Source organism: Salvelinus sp. IW2-2015, linkage group LG26 (assembly GCF_002910315.2).
Source record: "Salvelinus sp. IW2-2015 linkage group LG26, ASM291031v2, whole genome shotgun sequence".
NCBI classification, from domain to species: Eukaryota; Metazoa; Chordata; class Actinopteri; order Salmoniformes; family Salmonidae; genus Salvelinus; species Salvelinus sp. IW2-2015.
This window is the reverse complement of record NC_036866.1, coordinates 19819447-19827167: the sequence shown is the minus strand read 5'-3', so window position 1 is coordinate 19827167 and position 7721 is coordinate 19819447. Positions and strand designations below refer to the sequence as shown.

The 7721-nt window shown below is 48.2% G+C and overlaps 1 pseudogene; it reads right to left on the bottom strand.

The window, feature by feature from the left end:
• Positions 1–7721, bottom strand: part of LOC111952721 (plasmanylethanolamine desaturase 1-like) — a 75881-nt pseudogene that overhangs the window by 55845 nt on the left and 12315 nt on the right.

Sequence of the window (7721 nt, the reverse complement as noted above, 5' to 3'; positions counted from 1 at the left end):
AGAGAGAAAGAGAGCGAGAGAGAGAGAGGGGAAGAGAGAAAGAGAGCGAGAGAGGGAGAGGGGAAGAGAGAAAGAGGGGAAGAGAGAAAGAGAGCGAGAGAGGGATAGGGGAAGAGAGAAAGAGACCGAGGGAGAGATAGAAGGGGGGAGAGAGAGATGAAGAGAGAGAACAAGGGCGCGAGATACATAGAGAGAAAGAGGGAAGACAGGCCGTTGTTGTTCAGAGAGATAAATGTGACTTTCATTGTAAATGACAAGGTAGTTTCAATGTTTTCCAGTATATGTCTGAAGCATCTTCACTTCACGTCAGTGAGTAAAAAACTACTTTACACTATTTAAGGTATTCACTTGCAAGTATGAAACAGTACAGCACTATCAGCATACAGTATTTTGGAGAACCAGTGTTGGTGAAATTGACTAGACAACCTAGATAGCTGTGGTCTGGTTTCTGTTTGGCTCCACTCTCACGCTAGTGTCACTTACGTGTTCCTCCATGTTCCRCTCTCCACTCTCACCCTGAACCCCTGACCCTCAGCGAGCAACAGACATGACAGGTGTGGATGTCACCGGCACCCCGCCAGGCTTCGCTGCCCATCGCTCTCTGCCTTGTCTCCTCTTACTGTGACACGACTCATGACAGGGTCAGTGATCTCTGGTTTGCTCCGAGCCACCCTGAAGCCCTGACATCATGTCTCTGGTAAAATGCATCACCCTGTCATGGCCTGAGAGTGCCCGTGTCTCTCTGTCTACAGCTCCTCTCCGCGTTGTCACACACACATCATTTATGGATGAGACCTTGTTCAGATTGTAAAGCACAGGTGTATGTGTGTGTGTGTGTTTGTGTGTGTCTATCCCCTCTCTCACCTGGCTGGTACGTCAGGAACTTGTAAGCCATATGTGCCAGAGGCAGTATTGTGAGCATGCAGTTGTCCCCATTGGTCTGTCTCTATGAAGTTGTGTCGCGTGATGGCTGTGGGGTCAATGTGGTGTCCCCGGAAAGGACGGATGAATGGATGGAGAAAAATAAAACAATGTAGAAGAGGAGGGGAGGTAGTTAGAGGAGGAATATCATGATGATAATTTAATGATAATTTCTCTCCATACAAGACTCTTGACAACCTTTACTCCACACACAGAAACACATACAAGTCCCTCCCTTTGGCAAATCAGACCATAACTCTATCCTCCTGATTCATGCTTACAAACAAAAACTCAAACAGGAAGTACCAGTGACACACTCAATACGAAAGTGGTTTGACGAAGCGGATGCTAAACTACAGGATTGTTTCGCTAGCACAGACTGGAATATGTTCCGGGATTCATCCAATAACATTGAGGAATTTACCACATCAGTCATGGGCTTTATTTATGAAGTGCATTGACAAAGTCGTCCCCACTGTGACTGTAAGTACCCCAACCAGAAGCCATGGATTACAGACAACATCCGCACTGAGTTAAAGTGTAGAGCTGCCACTTTCAAGGATAGGGARATTAATCTGGAAGCTTATGAAAAATCCCGCTACAACCTCTGACGTGCCATCAAATAAGGAACGCATCAATACAGGACTAAGACCGAATCCTACTACGAAGGCTCTGACACTCGACGATATGGAAGAGCTTGTAAACTATCACAGATTACAGAGGGAAACCCAGCCGTGAGCCTACCAGAGAAGCTAAATGTCTTCTATGCTCACTTCAAGGAAAGCAACACTGAACCATGCATGAGAGCACCAGCTGTTCCGGTGTGAGTAAGAACTTTAAACAGGTTAACATTCACAAGGCCGCGGGGCCAGACAGAATACTAGGACGTGTGCCAGGGAATACCAGGTGCTGACCAGCTGGCAAGTATCTTCACTTACATTTTCAACCTATCTCTGCAACTGGATTCTGAACTTCCTGACAAACCGCCCCCAGGTGGTGAGGGTATGCAACAACACATCTGCTACGCAGACCATGTTTTCCCACGACTGGGTGGCCGCACACGACTCCAACACCATCATCAAGTTTGCTGACGACACAACGGTGGTAGGACTGATCACCGACGATGATGAGGCAGCCTGTAGGTAGGAGGTCAGAGACCTGGCAGTGTGGTGCCAGGACAGCAACCTCTCCCTCATTGTCAGCTAAACAAAAGAGCTGACTGTGGACTACAGGAAACAGAGGGGTGAGCACGTCCCCATCCACATCGATGGGGCTGTAGTGGAGTGAATCGAGAGCTTCAAGTTRCTCAGTGTCCACATCCCTATGGAATTAACATGGTCCACACACACCCACACAGTTGTGAAGCGGGCACGTCAGCACCTCTTCCCCCTCAGGAACACACACACACATATATTATGTAAGTCGGTCATGGGTGTGCTATGGTTGGGAATGGGATTTTCTACATAGGTCTCAACCCTGCAGCAAGACATGCATGATAACATGTGTTCCACCTCCAAAGGGTTAGAGGTTGGAGTTGGTCTCACAGTTTAACTCATGATTCATGGCCCTATAGAGGAGCGTACATGATAGCCGGAGGAGAAATCTCTCCATCACACAACACATTAAAGAACAGATAGATAACCTGCTATAAAACCGCACAGCCCCACGGCTCTGATCCAGCATCATAATAAACCTTGGAACAGCGGTGCTCGTCATTTACAACCTGCCCGCGCTGAGACAGACACCTGCCTGTGACGGCGCGGGTGTCACAAATGAAAGGGACTGAGCGAGAGAATCGCATAATCACACAGAGAAAATACACAAGGAAGGTAATTTATTTCCCATATAAAAAGAGGAATCGTTTGGCGCTACATTACCATAGCGTGTCACTGACGGTAAAAAGTCATTATCCTGTGTTTGTGGGAAGAACTCAATCACATGTATATCTGAGGACGCATGGAGATGCTCTGCTGGAGCAAGGGAAACTATCTGTTTATATTTAGACAATTATCTTCCTTTCCGTTCCTCTAGTTCTCTTCTCCCGGTCTGTCAGCTAGATTAAAGGAGCACTAAGCCCCAGACGGCACACAGAGCGGGTGTGTGGACTCCTCTGCACACTGCAGCCGCCCCAAGCCACATCAACACTAATCCCACATCGTTTAACGGCCTGCCTTGTCCGCCTTTCATTAATCAAGTCACATCTACCATCGTCCTGGCAAACCCGCCATTGAAAGGACATTTCCTCTCCCCTCACCCTCGACTACGGACTGAACAGGTTTAAGATGTTCAATTAGAGTTTTCTCCTCTAATTACTGTCAATAATAATTCTCCCTCAAGTGAACTTCTTCTGTTTGAACCTCGGTACAAAATGGTGTATCCATCCGCTAAGTGTATCCTTTAATCTGCTGGTTAAGGGTCTTAAAACACTCCTTTCAAGATGTCTGTCAGTTACCCCGCTCTTTTTGAAGCCTGATCGTCCCAAGGTGGCAAATTCTAATTATCCTAGACAGCAATAGGATTGACAGCGAGTAGCAGCCATGTTGCAGAGTCAGAGCAGTAACCGCTGCACAGCGGGCGGCAGTCTGGGCCGCTCTGAAGCTKCGACCAGACAGGCTGCTGATGAAAGAAGAGCAGGAAGCAGGCCTGGGCCCTTTGACTGGAGCCACAGGGGGCAGGCACGCTGCTCTGGTACAGTAGAATGGCCCCTCACCAGGGCACAGGTATGTATGATGGATATACTACAGAGGAGAACACAAGGCATTTGTTGCAGTACAGTAACATACAGCAGCCAACATGTAGGCCGCTGTCCAACATTTGGGCTATTTCCCAATCCCTTTTTGTTTCAGTGAACCCTTTCAACACCCAGGATCCAGGTGTTCAGTCAAATACTGAGTCAGATACTGAGTCAGATACTGAGTCAGATACTGAGTCAAATACTGAGTCAGATACTGAGTCAAATACTGAGTCAGATACTGAGTCAAGTACTGAGTCAGATACCATACTTCAGATGATGTATTATGCATAACAGAAGTCATTGTGAAGATCACTGATGTTATGACACATATTGATACACAATCCCACCTGACCCCCTCCCATCCCCACCATCTCCTCCCCCTGACCCCTAATCCCTGACAACAGAACAATAAGGCCCATCATCAGCAGAAATACACACAGACCCAGCGATTCATCACCTCAAAGATTATCACATCCACCAGCTGCCCTTTTAATTGGACAGGATGAGAGTGGCCTTTTCTCTAATTGGATGAGGGTAGCATGACCAAGTTGTGCTTATGCATAAATATGGAGCCCAGATGCTGTAACCCAGGTCCCACAGGGGTGGGCAAAGTGTGGGGGGTGGCCTGGTGTGGCTGTGGTGCTGGCTGATGGTGTCCAGACAGTGAGGGAGTGGTATGTCCAGGGGGAGAGAATGACATTTTGCTTGGGGTAGCCATGGGAGCATAAACCACTACAGACCAATAAAGCCCAGTGCTACTATATTGGTAATAACCCTGGATGGCTGTGCCCTTCACACAAGTGGGATGTAGGTGGGACAGGACTGAGGGAGAGTGGCTGGATGTGGCCTGCTCAGCACAGGAGCAGGACGGTGGGTGTACTGGGTGTACTGGGTGTACTGGGTGGTGGATTGCAAAACCACAGAGTAGCGCTGGCGCGGTTTTGGATGAAGACCGTCGTGAAATACGGGACGGCTGGGCATTCAAAAAGATGACACGTTATGTGCGGTTGAGTCCGTTTCCGCAGTAACATGGACTCTTTACAACGTGATGAAACTTTGTTGCTCCTTGTTTCAGCAAGGTGTTGTAGCAAACAAGATTTAAACAAAAAGTATATTATTAGAATGATTATAACAGACAAATAACCGTCATCCAAAATTCCTAGACCGTCACAGTCCTAAGCAGAGGTATACAGACAGTGTGGCTTCACTGATATAACTCCTTGGGGAATGGGATGATCTTAGGTTTAGCCTCTGTTTTGCCTAACAATCCCTCATATGACTGATATGTAGTCATTTGGATTACTTCTCTAGAGTCAAAGGATGAGTCTGAGGTCTGGAAAGGACCTTGAACTCTGAACCCTGTCCCTTACCTCCCCAAAGACCGGGATGTCCACAGAGCTCCAGGTGTCTGCTCCCCAGTGCACCCTACCAGAGGCAAAGTCTGCCATCACATCCCCATTACTGGAGTGGGGAGCATGGAGGAGAGGAGGAAACAGAAGACACAAATCTTTTACCATTATATCGGACAGATTTTTTGGGGGAGACATCCTGTAACCTAAGACTATTTTAAGGTCATTACAAACATTTAACTGAAAATGTTTGAGGATAACTTACAGACGACAAATATGATTTTGTAGATGTGCACAGTGGTGAAGTTGAGGTGGAGGAAGGAGAGGTTGATGATGAAGAGAGAGACTCACAGAACCACACTGATCTACTCCTGCAGTCGCTTACCTGAGGAAAACAGCAAATCACACAATATGAGTCACACAGTTACAAAGACACAGGTAAAGTAATAAAGCTACCGTACATTTGCACTTTCCTCTGTACTGTACAATAGTGCTGAGGACTACATTCTGAAGAGAGAGTAACCCGTCCTGTGAACTTCTGTGTTAATGAGCAGAGTGAGGTCAGCCTGGTACCAGGAGAACGTCCACTCTCAGCTCTGTAGGGTCATTGGGTCAAACGCTGGGGGCGCTGCCACATCTGTGGGTGTCCGTCACAGTGTGTGTGCGTCCCATCAACCACAATGTTAAGCGGTAATCGGTTCAATGAAGACAAGTGTATGCCGAGACTGGGGTCGTGACCCCTCATGTGCGGAGCACCGCTGACACAGCTCTAAACTCACAGGTCAGCTGTGAGAGCGGAAAGAGAGACAGTGGGCCGGACATGGGCGGGCGGGAGGACCACCGTGTCGCCACTCTGCCCCAGCAGGCACAGAGCCGATTAGAGGGCTAGTGAATAATTCAGCAGGCTACGGAGCGGTGCGGAGCTGCTTAAGTTAGAGCCAGCCACTACTGTACTGTACCTCATCACCACATCCACTGAGACTAGACTGATCCCCTTTGCTTCCCCCTCTCCTTCTCACTCTACCTCAATTCTGATTTCTTTTCGTTCTTTTAACCTTTGTGTCTCTCTGTCCATATCTCTTTCTCTCCTCCCTTCTTCTTTTTTTCTTTCTATCTCCCTTTCTGCAGATGCAAGGCGTCATGTGCCACAGTGAAGTCAAGCCATCTGAAAGTTTAATGACATTAGATTTTTCCAACGGAGTAGATTGGAGTGCCAGGAGGTTATGGGGTATTGATGAAAGTTTTAATAGGGTCTCTCAGGCCCAACTAAAGCAAGTTAACCAACCATTCCAATACACCTCCCTCTCATAAGACATAGAACTGGTCCTCAATCATCACAGGAGAGTTCACACACAACCCTTCACCTGTGTACTGCCGCCCTCATCTCTCACACAGCACCTGTTTACGCTGTACTAGCCTAGCCATGTAGTGTTGATTGAGGAGACTGGAGTGCTCTTAGCTGTTATGAGCTGCTTTAAATGAAATGGATTAATCAAGTGGGAAGCATCCAGGTGTGCACGCTCTGTATGGCAGCGAGGCCAGGTGTGCTGTGGCCAGCTGTGGAGGACAGGTGTGGGGCAGCAGAGGCTCCTGCAGAGGAATGACCTCAGAGACTGACAGGCATCTACTACTTAGCAACTGTCTGACTTCACTTCTTACTAGCCACTGATACAAACACACACTAACGAAATTCCTCTGTGTGCAAGATCCTTTRAAAGGTCTYWAATTCTTGCAGAATGTGATTCAAAATGTAAGAGATGCTACCTTTTATCAAGGGGGGGTGTAACCTAATAATACAGAACATAAATCACTGAGTACCTCTTTGATTGCAGTGACCCATGAAAACTCTATGTAACACAAACATTGGCCTCAGACTATGTTTAGACACAGCATTTACAGCAAGGTTAACTGTTACACCATCGTCTTGTTGTCTCCACACTAAATATGACACCATTTCTACCACTCTGTCAAAACACAGGAGAGACAGACACCAGAGATTCACTACACAAAAATTCACTCTCAAGCACACTTTCATACCAACACAAGCAATCACACACCCCCTAACTCACACAAAAACACACACACCACACACACAACACACACACACACACACACCACCACACACACACACACACACACACACACACACACACACACCACACACACCACACCACACACACACCCACACACACACACACACACACCACACACACCACACCACACACACACACACACAGGGTTGCGCAGTGGGGCCGTTGTCAGGTGATCTGCGTCAGTCCTTGGATCCTCCTGCTCCCTGGTGAGAGGAGAACCTAGGCCAGGCCTCGACAGAGCCTGCGCGCAGCCAGAAACACAGTCCCCCTGTCCATAGGACCAGAGTGGTGTGCTCATTAATACAGCCTCCGACAACACACGTCCCTGGCAACCCTCTACCATCGCTCACACCAGCAGCCCCCGACTCTGCACGCTGGCATGGAATTAACCTGGGAGGGGCGGAAGATGAGGAAAGGGGGGGTGCTAATAGGCTGAAATTATTCAACGACGCCTGATTCGGCGCAGAGGGACGGCGCCCAGCGCCAAACAACACCCTGTGAATGCTATAGGCTTCTCCTCTCTCCTCGCTCCATCTCACCCGTTTACCTCCCGCTCCGCTTTACAGTGCAGCAGCAGAACGGGCCCCATCTCTCCTGCCATGTGAAGCATCACACAGACATAGG